Source organism: Bombyx mandarina, chromosome 13 (assembly GCF_030267445.1).
Source record: "Bombyx mandarina strain Sakado chromosome 13, ASM3026744v2".
Lineage (NCBI taxonomy): Eukaryota > Metazoa > Arthropoda > Insecta > Lepidoptera > Bombycidae > Bombyx > Bombyx mandarina.
The window spans coordinates 10204680-10223086 of NC_143220.1; the positions used below are offsets into that span (position 1 = coordinate 10204680).

At 39.5% G+C, this 18407-nt stretch overlaps 1 protein-coding gene and 1 pseudogene across 11 annotated transcripts in view; both read right to left on the bottom strand.

Moving 5' to 3' along the window:
- Positions 1-3459, bottom strand: part of LOC114244042 (uncharacterized) — a 116559-nt gene extending 113100 nt beyond the window's left edge. For 5 of the 11 annotated variants that reach the window (XM_089732468.1, XM_089732466.1, XM_089732462.1 and 2 more), the window contains exons 1-2: positions 3245-3456; positions 2845-2963 (exon numbers count right to left, since the gene is read on the bottom strand). The gene's annotated coding sequence lies outside the window, so the exon portion shown is untranslated. Of the gene's footprint in view, positions 1-2844; positions 2964-3244 lie in introns of all 11 variants that reach the window. The other 6 variants (XM_089732467.1, XM_089732461.1, XM_089732469.1 and 3 more) reach the window with 3 other exon arrangements.
- An 11590-nt stretch (positions 3460-15049) lies between these two features.
- Positions 15050-17211, bottom strand: LOC149501635 (uncharacterized; annotated as a pseudogene).
- Between the last annotated feature and the right edge of the window lie 1196 nt (positions 17212-18407).

Here is an 18407-nt window from a genome sequence, read left to right on the forward strand (position 1 = left end):
ATATCGTTCATAATAACTTGCACAAGGTCCCTATTCACTATATCTGCCTTTATTAATACTGGCCGGTAAGGTCCGGTAAGTAGGGCTGCCTTGGGCTTAAAAAAAGAAAACAAAATTGACAGATTTCATGGTTTTGAAGACAACATTCGCCCTATGTTTGAGTTTTAGAAGACTTTTTTTGTAATATATTATTAGTAAATTTATGTTATGGCAGCCTATCTTGTTCTTAAACGTGCGCAAACAGAAGCTACACGTAAGAACATCACCCACGAAGTTGTAGAAAATGGTAGAAGGTGGTCTATTTTTCAGTTTATTTCGTCTGTCGTCCAGTTCGCGCCTCCTGTCGTTTTCAAAGACATGCACGCCCTGCTGCACCAAGCGTCTCCACTCCAAACGATTCTGTGCTCGGGCCTCCCAATGATAGGGCGTAAATGGGTAGACCGTCGGACAGTCTTTGATATTGACAGGATACCAGAGCTAGTAAGTAAACTTACGTCATAGTTACCAAATTAACTTGTTTTACTTTTCAGAATTTCTTTCCTTTCGTCGCCGGAAACATGTTGGCAGCCCTAGTTAAGTGTAACACAACAAAGAATCAAGATAAAGTCGCAATGCGTTTGTCGATACTATGACAGGAACATTTACTTCTGAACCTAAATATAAGTAATTTAAGCTAACCGTTAGGAAATCGACCGAATATAGGAAATGATTAGAAACAGCTTTGGATTTGTACCGTTACAAAATGATTGAACTATAAATGTGAAAACAAATTCTGTCGAAGAAAATTGTATGTACCCAATATATTTTTTTACATTGTATACATTGACTTAGTATCTTTAGTAATTTTGTAACAGGTAATTACTGCAAATATTATCGCATGACCGGATGAAAAATTAACTTTTATATTTTAAATTTTAGTTACTCTAAATTAATAATATATTTTATCCCCATTTTATGTACGTAAGAGCTGACGGAAAACTGCAATTTTCATTTGAGAAATAAGCTGTCCGCTTGAAACTCTTCGCTTCTTATTAAACTAAACTACAAATATATACAAATATATAAATATACAAATGTATAATTATATAATACATCTCTTGATTTTTTAAATTCGTCCGCCAATAGTTACGATAATTTGCCCCAAATTATTCGGATAAATTGATTTCCTACTTCTCGGAACGATCTCACATCTATCACAGTGTTATTTAAGACGAAAAAGTTATTTCATTATTTACTAAATTAAACATAACGAAAATACGATCTGCTCTTATTTTTTGTTTATATGTGCTGCTTGAAGAAATCACTTGGCAATAAGCCGCCTAATTAATGCTTCTTAGTATTCGGATTTTCATTCTTACGTGACGTTAAGCGTGTATAATGAAACACGCTCTTTTCTGCATCACATATGAACTTTTAAGGTAAAGTTTTCGTAGCTTTCTCTGCCTAAATTTTTTTTTAACTAAACATGTTCAATTTTTATGTTTTACAAGCAAGAACTTTTTATGTGTTCTGCTAAAAGTTTCCTCAGAATTAAAATTTGAAAGTGAAACTGCGAGAATATAAATTAAATTAGTTAAATATACAAATGCTTAAATTAAAGCTATGATTTGTTTAGACGAACGATACCGATCATGAAATCGAACAAATATAAATGCAAATTGACCCATCAATTAGTAAAAATATTAAATTTTGATAGCATTATTAAATCCTCCGTATTTATTTTTATGTGTAAAGAAAACAAATAAAAAGACGTGATGTGAAAATAATAAAATATGTTGTTTCGCTGTTCCATAGTCGAATCAATGCAAAAAAAGCTGCGAAAATGTGTAACGATAGAGATAATAATATCATCACATTCTTTTCAATAAACAATATCTTAATTGTACATCTATTGCTAATGTAAATTAATTTAAAGTCGAAATAGTTTTCATTCTTTGGGCTCTTACGACGTTTTCAAACAAACGCTGCCAATTTTTTACGTCACCGTCAAATTTTGTAAAAGTTTTATCATCAAATCTCAGGTTTGCGATTTGACAAAACGATTCATCGTTTAAATCGTACTAGTCTTCGTGGCCTAACGGATAGGACGTCCGGTGCATTCGTGTTGAGCGATGCACCGATGTTCGAATCTCAGGCGGGTACCAATTTTTCTAATGAAATACGTACTCAACCAAATGTTCACGATTGACTTCCACGATGAAGGAATACCATCGTGTAATAAAAATCAAACCCGCAAAATTATAATTTGCGTAATTACTGGTGGTAGGACCTCTTGTGAGTCTGCACGGGTGGGTACCACCACCCTGCCTATTTCTGCCGTGAAGCAGTAATGCGTTTCGGTTTGAAGCGTGGGGCAGCTGTTGTAACTATACTTGAGATCTTAGAACTTGTATCTCAAGGCGGGTGGCGCATTCACTTTGTGAATGTCTATGGGCTCCAGTAACCACTTAACACCAGGTGGGCTGTGAGCTCGTCCACTCATCTAAGCAATAAAAAATTTTAAAAGGCACAATCACGCAACGCAATCTCGTCCGACATAATAAGATGCAAATAGACTAGTTTAATTTCATTGGAACGTTTTAATATTTTCACTCGAATGATATTTCGCAACGTTTTCGTTCTCGCGGTATACCTACACATTTACTTTCGTGAAACAAGTTTAAAACTTGCCCGTTATTACGAGCTGCAACTGCAAGAGATATAATTAACTTGAAAAACTCTTGTGCAGAATCAACGGCAGTCGTGACAGCGGACACTCATGGCCACTACTTTATTTAGAAAGCGTCACATTTATCGTTGAACTATAAAACGCTATCATCGTAAGAGCAAACCTAAAACACTCACCTTCAATTAAGTCTGATTGCTTTGAACTCGGATTACATAAAAATTCGAACACTCTTTATATCTTATGTGGAATCCAACATCATTCCAGTTGTCACATGAAAACACCGATACCACCTTCACTGAAAGTTCGGGTACTAACTTATTAACGTAACACACACTTTCCGCCGTAATTCTACATAATCGAATATTCGGAATCGATAAATTCGAGTTCCGTATCACTGATTGCGATGTCAACGTCCTCAGTGCAATCCGGACACTGAAAACAGTGTCGCTACTGGTTCGGAGTTTTCACGCGCGAGTGAACATTCGCAATAGAAAAAAAAACAAAAAAAAAAAAAAAAAACAAGAAATTATTGAATAGCATTCGAATTTTGAATCAATGGCGGGAAGCGTGCGTTACGTTGTAAGCGTGCGTGCGGGACTCGTACGCGGTGACCGATCGGGGCGCGAAATGCGACTGCGGTGACCGGGGCTCCCGCGACACTCTCTGCCCACCGCCTAGCCGCATGTGTAAATGTTAATCCGTGATATTATTTAGTTTAACCATTTCTAATTGACCCACTGCAGCCGGCACGAGGGCCTTTCCGCCGCTCACTTTGTGCCGCAATGCAGAATCGAACTGGTTCCCGTAATAATGGACGCTTCGATAAGTGACCGGACCGGTTGCGCTCGCGACCGTACAATGGAGGCTTTCAGAAACAATATTTCAGGCTGATTTCAAAAACGTACACATTTTTCTGTTACATAAAATTTGACTTAAGATCGTTTTACAGTCCCATCCCTAGTTACATAAAAACAATGGTTAAGCATTTTGTGTAACAAGTAAACAAAGGTATGTAAATTGTTTTAAATGGGTGAGTGATGGTGGAAGGTTTCTAAAAACGTTCGAGCCTTTTTAAAATTCAAGCAACGTCAAAGTTATTGTGTAAATATGGGAACTAATCGGAAAATGGTGCCAACATATTTGTCAAAACGGTCGCTAGTGAGCGTGTTGTAGTGGGTTTATCGGGGTGGGTATTACTGTACATGTTTCTAACGCGGTGCTTCCAGATTCATGACCAACCGTCTAACATTCCTTAAGAATACATAGGAATAGAATTATAGGATTTAGAATTATAGGAACGATAAAGCACCATACTTGAAACACAACACATTTTTTATTTATTGCATCGGTGGACGAGCTCGCAGTCCACCTGATTTTAAGTGGTTAACGGAGCCCATAGACACCTACAACGTAAATTCCGCCACCTACCATGAGATTATTATTATTATTAATATTATTCTTAAGTCTCCGTTTTTACAGTACAACGGCTGCCCCACCCTTCAAACCGAAACGCATTACTGCTCACGGCAGAAATAACCGGGGTGGTGGTACCTACCCGTGCGGACTCATAAGACGTCCTACCCACCAGTAACCTACATACGAATAAGTGCTTACGAATGACTCCCATGATGAAGGAATAACGTCGTGTAATAAAAATTAAACCTACAAATTTTATAAGCTCGCCTTACTTGTTAGATATAGATCGTATTCTAAATCTCTAAGTATTAGGGGTTAAAGTATGAAATTGCCGATTTGTACTGAAATAATTATATTAGTTTTTTTTTTCATTTAACATATTTAATTATTATCTATACATTGCTGCCATCTAATAGGAAGGTCATTTATGCCTTTGCGATAGAACTCTGGTGATCTAGATTCTACAAACGGTGTGAAAGCATTTTGTACTGCCTCTTTGGATGAAAACTTTTTATCACGTAGAAAATTGTCCAAATCACGAAAAAAAAATGGCAGTCCGTTGGCGCAAGGTCTGGTGAATACGGAGGGTAACGAATGGTTTCTAATTGCAGTTCCTGTAGAGTTAAAACGGTTTCTCGTGCGGTATGAGGTCTTGCATTATCTTGGAGCAATAATGGTGAAGATCGATTCATGAGTCGGGGCTATTTCACTGCATGTTTTGCTATCATTGTGCGGAATTTGGCACAGTAGACATCTGCCGTTATTGCTTGACCAGACCGGAGAAAGCTATAGTAAATAACAACATGTTGAGACCACCACATAGTTACCATTACCTTTTTATTGGTAAGCTTTGTTTTAGGACAAGAAAGCGTTTAAACCAAAATCGCACGGTGCGTTCATTAGCAGTCCCTTCACCATACGCAACATTGATATTGCGAGCTGTTTCTGCAGCGTTAGTTCCGCGTCGGAACTCGTATTCAAAAATCACTCGAATTTTCGAAGTATCCATCTTTCTTGTCTAAGCTGAATAAAAAAAACTACTGAAAATCGATAATCGAATGTTGCACATTTTTTAAAAGCAGAACCCCTTATGTAAAATAGGCAGTAGGCCGAAACTCTTACCTGGTATCCACACCTAGGGGGCGCTTGGGGTATGTTCCACAGCACGTTCGGCGATGACAGTGACGACAGCAGCGTGGATCAAAGCTGCCGACGCGTCGTCCCATCCTCCAGCCATAAGGTTAGAGTGACGGTAGCATGCGATGCAGCCTCGACCCCCTCAAGTCGCCCCGTGACTATCACCGGGAGACGAACGCCTTCTCATAGGGCCGGAATCGCTGCGCCGCGAGGGATGAAGAGCACTCCCTCTTCCTTGCCGCCGCCTCCTTCTGCGAGTTGTTTTACTCGCCGATGTCGAACATCGTAGCCACAACTTAGTATTAGGCGAACCGTGAGCTCATCGGCCCCACCACAATAATAACCAAAATAGCAGCACCTTACAAAATATTACGTTATTCAATAACCACAAATGGAAGGATTTAAAAATGTACACAAATAATTATTGAAGAGGCGGTAGGAACCATGCAATGCTGACTACGCGACGCTATTATTATTATATTTTTTTATTGCTTAAATGGGTGGACGAGCTCACAGCCCGCTTGGTGTTAAGTGGTTACTGAAGCTCATACATATCTATGGTATGGTTACAACGGCTGCCCCACCCTTCAAACCGAAACGCATTACTGCTTCACGGCAGAAATAGGCAGGGTGGTGTGGTGGTACCTACCCATGTGGACTCATAAGACGTCCTACCACCAGTAGCCTACATACGAATAAGTGCTTACGAATGACTCCCATGATGAAGGAATAACGTCGTGTAATAAAAATTAAACCTACGAATTTTATGACCTCCCCTTAGTTGTGGTACCTACCCGTGCGGACCATGAATGAATGACAGTAAAAATTTTTGACCATGAATGAATTATGAATGACAGTAAAAAAATTCAAAACGATCGACTCATAAAATTACATTACATTGCACAGAATACTAATTTACGGGTACTTTCCCAACACAATTTTCAAATTTCATGTGTTCGCGAAATTTTGGCGCTGTTTTAGATCACGCGATAGCTAAAAGCAATTTCCAATTATATCACGTTACAAATTCCCATGAGTTACGTGATGATGGATTTGTTTATTAATGTATACAGTTCTACGTTTCACGCTAAGTTTTTAACAATGAACTCTGAAGCCGCACGCAGAAAAACAATCAAGGTGCAGTGCCTACGCAAGTTGCATTGCCCAACTGAAAAATGGCGCAACGATTGGCACTGTTGTCATTTTTGGAACAACAAGTAACACGGAGAAGGCGTACATTAAATTTATTTTTATTGGAGTTTAGTTCTTAAGAATCTATTTCATTTAAAGAAATTTTTTTATTGCTTAGTTTGGTGGACGAGCTCACAGCACACCTGGTGCTAAGCGGTTACTCTAGCCCGTAGATATCTACAACGTAAATAAATCCACCTTGAGATAAGTTCTAAGGTCTCATCTGAAAAGATCCTGCCCGAAACTCAGTTTGGCTTTCGACCGGATCGAGGCACATGCGAAGCGATCTTCTCTGTGCGTCAACTACAAGAAAAGAGCAGAGAACAGGGTCGTCAGCTGTACCTCTGTTTTGTTGACCTGGAGAAGGCTTTTGACAGCGTGCCTCGCGAAGCCTTATGGTTGGTGTTACGGAAGCTCGGATGCACAGAAAAGTTTGTGGCGCTTCTTAGACTCCTGCATGACGACATGCAATGCTGCGTCACTGTAGATGGTGAACAGACGGGCTTCTTCCCCGTTACCTGTGGGGTGAAGCAAGGATGCGTCTTAGCGCCTACTCTGTTCGCCTTGTACTTTGCGGTCGTAGTTAGAGAGGTTCTACAAACTGTTTCCCAAGGAGTCCGCATCCGCTTCCGTACGGACGGCAGTCTTTTCAATTTGGCTAGACTTAAGGCTCGCACCAAAGTGTCGTATGCATTGATCACTGAGATCATTTATGCTGATGACTTGTGCTTCTTAGCAGAATCCTCAGACGGCCTGCAACAGCTGATGTCCGTTTTTCACCAAGCCTGCCGTAAATTCGGCCTGAAGATTAGTGTCAATAAGACGGAGGTGATGTCCCTGGACAGTCACGGTCACGAGACACTAACCATAAAGCTTGGTGAGGATGTATTGAAGCAGGTGGATAAATTTCGCTATCTGGGGAACACTTTAACATCCAAGTGTGACCTTGATGATGAGATCAATAGCAGGGTCGGTGCCGCTGCTGCAGCATTTGGAAAGCTATATTCCAAGGTCTTCTGCTCACACGAACTTAAGTTGGCCACTAAAATCTCAGTTTACATGGCAATTGTGCTGCCAAGCCTCCTATACTCCTCCGAGTCGTGGTGTGTGTACCGCCGCCACATTCGCACTCTGGATCGCTTCCACCTTAAATGCCTTCGTGCCATCATGAAAATCAGATGGTCTGATAGAGTGCCAAATACCGAAGTCTTGCGACGTGCCAATGTTGGTGGCATTGAGACCTATTTAATGCGTCGGCAGCTTCGATGGTGCGGTCATGTATCACGCATGACGGAGGAAAGAGTGGCGAAGCGCATCTTCTTCTCTGAATTGCAGGATGGCAAGCGAAAGCATGGCGGACAACTCCTGCGGTACAAGGATGTCGTGAAACGACACATGAAGAGATGTGATATAGAGCCCTCTCAATGGGAGCGCTTGGCAGCACAGCGGCTAGAATGGCGCAGGATGGTGAACAGCAAAGTACGCGAGTTCGAGGATCAGCGTAAAGCTGACCTTGATTACAAACGCGACCAGTTGAAGGCCCGCCTACCTGCTGCCATAACCTATAATTATGAGAACGGCGTGCTTATGTGCCCTCAATGCGCAAGGAGTTTTGCCGCAAAGATAGGCTATATAAGCCATCTTCGAGCACACGAGCGCCAAATCGACGGATAGGAGTCAAAGTGGTCGCCATGGCCGAAATCGGTCGGATGAATCATCATCAAGGTCTCAAGTATAGTTACAGCGGCTGCCCCACCCTTCAAACCGAAACGCATTACTGCTTCACGGCAGAAATAGTTGGGGTGGTGGTACCTACCCGCGCGGACTCACAAGAGGTCCTACCATCAGTGACAAGACCCCGCATCAGTGTGTTAAGCAGTAAAATCAATCGTCCCCAAAAAAGCGTTACGTTTTTAAATTCAAACGGAATAACGGACTTTATTATATAAAACTAAAAAATCTATTAAATTTTAGTCAATTGTGACGGCCTATGTCGGTAAAGTGTAAGGAAAGAGGGCTAGGTAGCGTAGTCCCTGGTCCGATCAAATTAAGACGACAATGGACTCCAACATCTATGTCGCTATCCACTGTGCAGAAGACAGGAAGGAGTGGAGTAATTTAGTTCAAACAAAAGTGCTCCGTAAAGGTCACGACCCTCGGCACTGACGAACACGACGCAAGGAGGAAGAGGATAAGGAGTCTACTTTAGTAAAATGTCTTCTTGATAAGTATTTCTATTGTTACGCGCTGGGGCTCGGGATAAATAAAATTCTACCGAAGTAAAACTTAAAAAACTGTATTCAACACTTAGAACACTTTTAAAACACTCAACAAACACTTTAAAACTCTCAATTCGCTTCTTCCGCTTCGCTTCACGTGATCCGTTCGCTATTTCGCTTCGAGTAGTTCCGATTACTGACTGACTGCGTGCCATCTCTGCAACGCTTTTATAGCCGATACCACATCCCTAGAATTATCGAGAATATTCCACACATCTCTAGTATTGTGTTTCCGCTATCTGACAATAGATGGCCTTGTACTTCTCGAGTGTTCTAGGTGCTACTAGATCCTTCGATATTCGTTCGACTATTCGGCGATAGATGGCGCTACTTTTACCGGCGTAACACTATTTTAATACGTATAGGGTTGGTGTACCAAAGCTATTCATAAACGACAGTAATTTGTTTTACCTGAACAATTATATGTGATAAGAATATAACGAAAAGTATTATAACATTTAGTGCTATTTACCCCTTTGGCAATTTTATATTTAATGCCAATCGCATTTAAAGCGCGTCCAGTAGCGCGTCGAAGCTGCTACAGACAGTTTTTATAATCCTTGTATGAGGGTCAATCGAGTTCACCGCTTGTTTATTTGATTACCAACACCCTTAACACTCTCACCCGACGTCCGATATCTGGTCGGGGTCAGAACCCGGTTACCAAGGCCTGGTGTGGCATCAGAACGCGAATGCGATCACCGACTTTGAGGCAAAAAATCGAAATCTCCATGGTATGGTAAAACTGCTGTCCCATCGTTCTAACCGAAACGCACGGCTGCTTCGCGGCAGAAATAGGTAATAGTGGTATTTACCTGCGAAATTGACTATACGAATTACCACTAATTTATACGCAAATTTATTATTAAAGACTGCTTTCGTTTTTATTATACAACACTATTCCTTTATCTTGGAAGTCGTTTATGAGTCGACGATGACTCATATAAGCCTATATGATACATAATTCGCACGTATTGCCATTCCGAAAGAACATCAGCTACGAATTGGAAAACGTTAACAAAAATGAGGATTAAATCGTTTTGTATTTTATATATAGCCCACAGACGGTCACTGCTGGCTATAGGCCTCCTACAAGGTTCGGCACCGTAACTGTTCCGGCGCAGCCTACATTCAGCGAATAGCCGCGATCTTTAGCGTGACGCTGGTCCAACTGGTGGGAGGAATACCCACGCTACGCTTACCGGTGCGTGGTCGACCATCGAGTACTTCTGGCCCCCAACAGCTGTTTTAATTAATTAGATATTAAAATTACAATTTATTGGAGCGCTTTTTGGTGATAGGACCTCTTGTGAGTCCGTACGGGTAGGTACCACCACCCTGCCTATTTCTGCCATGATGCAGTAATGCGCTTCGGTTCGAAGGGTGTAGCAGACGTTGTAACTATACTGAGACCTTAGAATTCATATATCAAAGTGGGTGGTGGTATTTACGTCGTAGATATCTATGGGCACCGGTAACCACTTAACACCAGGTGGGCTCTGAGCTCGTCCACCCATCTATGTAATAATGAAAAAAAAAGAACATCGGTGTATGCAACAAATTTAGCTTATTATTCCTTATAACTTCAGGAGAAGTATCTCATTAACTAAGAAGGAGGTATTACAATCGGAAAGAATACAATAAACTCGTGAGAATCTCGCTTTCAGTACATAGTAGGAAAACAAAAATATGATCCAGACCTTTCTTAACCTAAATCACATATTGAAAATGTCTTGCTAAACTTAAAATGCCAAACAAAAATAAGTAATCCTCAGTCTACTTTCATTCCATCGTAAACGCAGCCTTCCCTAGTTTTAATTTCAAATTTTTATATTTAGATATATTATATTTTTTTATTTATTGCTTAGATGGATGGACGAGCTCAGGGTCTCCCTGATGTTAAATGTTTACCGGAGCAGATAGACATCTACAAGATAAATACCTACCTTGAAATATGGGTTCTAAGGTCTCCGTTTTTACAGTATAAGTGAAGTTGGGTTTGAAATTGTGCTCTACACACTGTTGTTCGCTACTTCCAACTATCTTTAGTCAGTGCTCGGTATTGCAAACCTGCTATAATCGTGATTATTTTCTTTTGATATATGTTATACCTTTTTGTACTGGTATACATACGTGCTCATAGTGGATAACGACTGGTTCGATCTTGATAATTTTTTAATGGGACTAAAGACTTCAAGTGCTCTGAAGAAGTGATAGAGATTGTGGCGGTAGCCATCATATAACGCACGATATTTGACAGATGCCTGAATCTCGCTTACGACATTTTCAAGTTAAGCTCACATATATATAAGTTCCGAACAACAACATACGGACCGTCGGTCTACCGAGCAATATCACCCGCTTGGTGGAAGATCTTCCCCTCCGTCGTTAATCCCAAAAGATGATACCATCGTCTCGTTTTTACCATCGCACCGCCCGCCATCGGAGTAGAGTTCATCCATACTATCTGGAGCCACTACGTTCATCCACAGTGCGTTTCCACAGATCTTTTTTGCCACGTACCATTCGGCTTTGGAATGAGCTCCCCTCCACGGTGTTTCCCGAGCGCTATGACATGTCCTTCTTCAAACGAGGCTTGTGGAGAGTACTTTACGGTAAACAGAGGCTTGGCTCTGCTTCTGGAATTGCTGACGTCCATGAGTGACGGTAACCACTCATCATCAAGTAGGCCGTATGCTCGTCTGCCTATACGGCAAAAAAAAAGAGAAACACTAGCTTTAAATAATATTATTAATAAAAAGCTTATAAATAAAAAGAAGTATTTATATCGGTTCAACTAGAAAAATATACACTCACTTCGATTTATAAAGTTCCCACTACCAATTCGAACAGAAATCTTTCACATCTAGATCAAACTGCTGACGTCACTAGTATTGTCTAAAAGCTGTTGCAGCCTTCAAACCAGAACGCACTGGATAGTTTTTTTTTTTTTTTCCTTTATGGCAATAGTTTTAACTTTATGCCAGTTTCAAGTGAAAGGTAGGGAAACTACACGCGACAAAGTCGTCAAAAGGAAACAAAAGGATAAGCTAGTTAAAAACAAGATATGGAAATAAATTAATAAAAATAAATAAAATATATTAAATCTTAATATTATTATTGATTATGAAAGAGGATAATACATTATAATACAATAAAGGATAAAGCAAAAGGCAGGAGATTTTAGTCGGAAACGGAACCTGTAGTAATTGTAAGGAATTCATAAAGGAGGTGCGGTCATATTGGGAACAAGAAAAGAAAATATGGTCGAGATCACCAATATCTTCTCCACACTCACAAATATTGCTATCAACAATACGAAGCCTTGCTAAATGATGAGGTGTACATACATGTCCTAAACGCATTCTGGAAATGATAGAAGTGACAATTTTAGAACTTTTAGCTTTAAAGAACCATGGTTTACTGGAGATCAAGGGTTGAATTTCAGCATAAAGTTTGCCTTTGAACTTGCTGCTTCTCAACCAAACATCATTCCATGACTCCCAAAGATAGGTTTTGGGAAGAGCAGTCAAATCATGACAATAATTAATGTACGGGACTAAGTCTCCATCCTTTATAGCTTCTTTGGCAAGCTGATCGGCTTTCTCGTTCCCTTTAATCCCACAGTGACTTGGAATCCATGCAAAGATAATGGTGTGATTTATTTGAGAACATATCAAAAGCTTATCACGTATTTCGCAAATAATAGGATAACAAGGTTTCATTTGGAATGGAAATTTTTCAATAGTTCGTAGTGCACTTTTTGAGTCTGAAAATATGATTGTTCTTTTAGATTTTAATAAAATAACCAGTTCTACAGCTTTTAAAAGAGCAAAACACTCTCCAGTAAAAACAGAGGATTCAGGAGGAAGTTTAATCTTTTGTATTATTTTATGTTGCCAATGAACTAGACCGACTCCAACACAATCATCAATAGAGATTTTAGAGGCATCTGTAAAAATATAATCCCATCCACTCCAATTTTGTTCCTCAACGCTACTCATGAAACGAATATTTGTCTCCAGAATATCTTGTTTACCGACACCTATATCATATCTTATATCCGGAGCTAGAATTAAAGAATTGAATTGTGTCATAAATATGGATAATGATGGAGATCGATGAATGTGGCTGTGTATTGTTAAAAATTTACGAAAGCTTTTTATTAGACATGGTAATGATTTGTGACTCCAATAACGGGATGTCTGAATAATATTGTTCAATTCATGCAGTTTTCCATGAAGAGTATGGTCAGAAAACTGCATAGATTTGAACAAGTATCGATCGCTTAGAAATTACCTTCTTAATTTTAAAGGAGGATCGCAGCATTCTACTTGTAATGCATTGGTTGGGCAAGATTTCATCACTCCTGTCACAATTCTCAAAGCTTTTGACTGAATGACATCAAGTTTTTTACTCCCCAAAACACTTCCACCATCTAATAGAAATGTGCCATAATCTAGAACAGATCTTACAAGAGCGTTATACACAAGTTTCATAGAAAACGGATGAGCACCCCACCATACACCTGAGAGGCATTTCATGATATTAAGTAGCTGTGCACATTTCATATCAATATGTTCATAATGGGCAAGTCCAGACAATTTTGAATCTAATATAACTCCTAAAAATTAAATTTTTGTTTGATATGGCAAAGATTGACCATTGAAGGTCACATTTATGACAGGAGTTGTACGTTTTTTAGAAAATACGACTATTGAACTTTTGGATACGGATAAATTTAAGTCATTTTTAACTAACCACACATTTAAACTATTAAGTGAATTAGACATGAAATTGCAAGCGATATCTATAGATTTATTTACGGAATAAAAAAGCAGATCATCTGCATATTGTAGCACATTTATGTGGGAATATAAAGATGATTCTAAATCATATGTATAAATGTTATATAAAAGTGGGCTAAGTACTGAACCTTGGGGAAGGCCTTTAAAAACTGTACGCTTTAACTCAGTAGTATTACCGTCTTTCTGAACGATTAATGATATGTATCTGCAGGATAGTAAATTGATGATAAAATGTATTAATAATGTAGGAACCTGTAGCTCTAATAATTTGCGTTGTAAAATAGAAATGTTCACATTATCATAAGCGGCAGCGATGTCCAAAAAGGCAGCTACAATATCTTCATCGCGCGAAAAAGCTAAGCGAATATCTGTGGTTAATATAGCTAAATTGTCTATTGTAGATTTTGACTTCCTGAAACCGTATTGACTATTGGCTATGAATTTATTGTTTTCAATAAACCATTCCAAACGATTCTTCACAAGATGTTCAGTAACCTTAGTTAAAACAGAGGACAGCGCAATAGGCCTATATGAGGCAACATCATTGGTAGGTTTGTTAGGTTTTTTAATCGCTATAACTTCTTGAGACTTCCATGTTTCAGGAATATTACCTGTGACCATGACTGAATTTATTAAATTTAAAAAATACATTAAAGCACTATTACCAAGATGAGATAAAAATGAGTACATAATACCATCCTGACCTGGAGATGAATCTTTCACATGTGAAAGCACACCTTTTAATTCATGTAGTGAAAAAGGAAAGTTTAAAGAGGAAGAGTCATCTGTCAAAGATGATTCTAAAGGAAAGTAGATGGATTCAGCAACTGATGGAAGAGCTAATCTGTCTAAAAAGGCATTTGTTAAAGAAGGGGGAAGTGAAGATGATAAAGATTCTTTGAAAGCAGACCGAAATCGTTTAATACTGCGCCAAACTTCTGTAGGGCACGTAGAAGGAGATAAAGAAGTACAAAATGTTTTCCAGCCTTCCTGCTTTTTATCTCTGAGGAATTTACGTGTAATACAAATAACTTCATTGAGAATATCTAAGTTTTCATTAGACATGTCCTCAGCATAGACTCTCTCAGCTACCTTTCTTTTACTTACAGCATCCATACATTCTCTATCCCACCATGGAGGATATGGAATCTTATTGGATGGATTTCGTTTAACAGAAAAAATCTGATCGGCAGATTCTATTAAACATGTAGCCAGAGCTCTAGAAGAATTGGTCTCACCACCGCTAACTAATTCAGGCAAATCTTTTATTTTAGATTCGACAAGGTTCTTAAATGCAGACCAATCAGCATTATTTAATTTATATTTCACACGAGGTTCTCGTTTTTGATAAGGAGGGCGTCTAATAGGAGAGGATATGATAATCGGGAAATGATCACTGCCAAAAGTAGATGATGAGGTGTACCAAGAATGAGAAGAAGCAAGATCTGGGGTACAAATTGATAAGTCAACTGCACTAGGCTTCTCATTAGGCTTTGTGCGTCTGGTTGGTGAGCCAGTATTAAGTAAACACAAGTTTTGTAAATCTAATATTTCTACTAAATGTACACCATTGGTGTCAGTGGTGCCACAACCAAACATTTGGTGATGACAGTTAAAGTCACCTAATAGTAGGAATGGATCACTAAGTGAAGAGAGTAAATTATTAATGCTATTGAGAATAATAAAAGAGGAACGAGCGAGATAAATGGAAACTATAGAAATATTATCAATTTTGATGCCGACAATATTAATGGCATCATTAGAAATTAATGAAGAAAACGATATTCTAGAAAAATCAATTGAGTTCCTGACGAGTAATGCTACACCACCATAGCCATCGTATCTATCATCACGTAAGCAGGTATATCCAGGGACCTTAAATAGGTATCCTGGCTTTAACCACGTCTCGGATAATGCGACAACAACAGGAGAATGTTTATTTAACAAATATATTAAATCATGTTTCTTTGGAACAATACTCCTGCAATTCCATTGAATTATTTTGCAATCCATTATTTTTATTAACATTAATTGATTTTATTTTTTCATTAATAGAGGCAACGTGGGACGGTTTTAGTAAGTTTGAGTTTATTAAAGTACTTAATAAAGCTAGTATCATTTCTAAGACATCAGACTTTTCTTCCTCTTTACTTTTATCTACCAGAGCACAGCCATTTTTAGGCTCTGAAACCTGGAAATCTTTTAATAAATTTTTATGAGCAACACGATCATAACCATATTGATGCTTAGGAGGAGACCGAGGTTTTAAAAATACTGTCTTTTTATATGATGAATTAGTAAAATTGTTATGAGATGCAGACATCGGTGTGGGAACATATGCAGGTTTCGGTACTTCTGGACTTGTTGAACTTAGTGCATCTGCGTATGAAGGCTTAACAGAAGGAAAACATTTACTAGCTTCTGCGTAAGACATGCAGCTCTGAGCCATTTTAAGTTTGATTTCTGTCTGTCTCACAAACTCTGGACATGACTTGTCTATCGCTGAATGAGACCCTTCAACTTTACACATTACGCAGAATAGAGGATCTTCATCTGACCTGTCACATGAGACACCTGCATGTTGACCTCCACAGTTATAACATATTGGAGTCTTAGAACGACATTGTACTTTGGTATGACCATAACGACAGCATTTATAGCATTGTATTGTAGGAAAAATATATATCTCTACTGGAAGAGCATTATAGCACATAAAAATCCGTTTTGGTAAAACTTGCCCATCAAGCGTTATTACAACGGATTCAGAGGGTTTCCAAGAAACCGAGTCATTAATTTTCACCTTGCGATTCAAACGTCTTATTTTAAGTATTTTGCCGCAGCCTAAAGGAACGGATACATTTCGTTGAACTTCCTCTACACTCCAATCTACAGGGACCCCACGAACTAGCCCCATCCTTGTCACGTTGAAAGTCGGAATGAAGGCTTTTAACTTTTTCGTTTCCAAAAGATTGCAGTTAAGAAAGTTATTGGCGTCTTTATAATCGGAAAAGCCAACTACGCACCTATTTCTTCCTATACGTTTTACACTACCGGGAATAATATTTTCAAATTTGTTCTGCTTTAAAAAATTGCTAAAAGTTATAGGATGGAGAACGGTCCCGTCATCAGGTGAACTTTGTATACGTTGAACGTGTATCAAATAAGGGGAAACATCAGTAAGAACTTATTCAGTCCGGCCGATCCAACGGGAGTCTGTATTGGTTACTGTAGTTTTCGTGTTATTTGAATTTCCCGCGTTAGAGTCTTGAGAGATATTTGAATTTCCCGCGTTAGAGTCTTGAGAGATATTTGAATTTTCCGTATAAGATGTTGATGGTTGAGAGGACGTTTTATGTGAATTATTATTATTTTGCGAGTGTGAAGATGACGTCGATTGAGATATAGGTTTAGAACTTTTAGAAGTAATCTTTTTTATTAAAATTGACTCATCTTCCATATTGCACAAACTTTCGCACTGACAGTAATCACCGCTAGAACCACCTTTCTTATTTCTCCTTTTCGTACACTGCCGACAAAGGCGTAGATAACGTGTTCGTTTACGACTTCCTTCACCTGTCTGAGATGATAACGAACAATCCGTATCCATTTTATCAAATTCATCTTGTGAAACAACAGTTACATATGATCCCACGGAGAGATTCAGGCCAACATAGCCATCATCCCCCCGATCGAGATCGGGGGGCTCGTTCATACAATATTTACAAAAATTATAAAAACTTACCAACTATACGATGACTTTTTTTTTTTTTTTTCCTACCTAAGCTGATAGCCTTGAGAGGCTATGTCAGCGTAACCCTAACTTTAGTAGGTGAGCTCACGGGGCTCAAACCTGACGATGTTGCTAACACGAACCCTAGCAAGAGTCGTGCTTCGCAGAATCTACCACCGGATCGGAAACGCGACCCACTGAGAAGATCCGGCGAGAAACTCAGTGGGCTGTGTCTGAGAGTTAATTTACTCGTCGAGCCCTTCGTCGCAAGCGACGGGTTCGACGAGAACGGTGACCGGTGCTTGAAGTACCTAAAAGCACCGTTAGTGGATCGGGAGGATCCGAGATGACGTGTTTTGGGCGACGTCGACTGCTTTCCATTCTGTCCGCAGGATCGGGAATGTAGTTACCGGCGGCCACGATGAGAGGGTTCTCGTGTCGTGCCGCTTTATCGAAGTGGCGCATGGACGCCGACTGTATATACTTACTGATGGACTCTAAGTCCAGGTCGTCATGGAGGTCGACGTTCCTGACGAACCACGGGGCTCCGACGGCTATCCTGCAAAAACGGGATTGAATAATTTGAAATGATTTTAGGTGTATGCGGGCCGCGTGAGCGAACACTACACTTGCATAGGTCATGACGGGGCGTATGCAAGTTTTGTAGAGTGTCACCTTATTTCTAAGGGACATTTTACTTCGCCTACATATCATCGGGTAGAGACGTCCTAGAATGAAGGCGGCACGGTCGCGTACCGTCTTAATGTGGGGGCGGAATGTCATCCTACTGTCGAGGGTGACGCCTAAGTATTTGACCTTCGGGGCCCACGGTATGGGCTGGTCGAACATCGTGATCGGGCGAACGGCGGGGGCGGGGGTATTGACGCGCCTAGTCGGGAGGGGGATGCTCAGCGTGGTGTTCGGAGACTATACACAAATATGATACAAAGATTACATATATTACTAAAACTTACACTACCAGCTTATCCTCCGCGTTTTAACTATAAAATTAAATTAAATTTTCACCACCGTGAAAAATACGTCTACCATAAACGAAGTTTCCCGCGCTTTTTTCCACTGGATAGTTATGGGTAGTATTGCTTATGTCCAAATGTCAAATGTTTATGTCAAAGGTGTTATTGTTTATTATAGTCTGCCCATGGAGTTACTATTAGGTA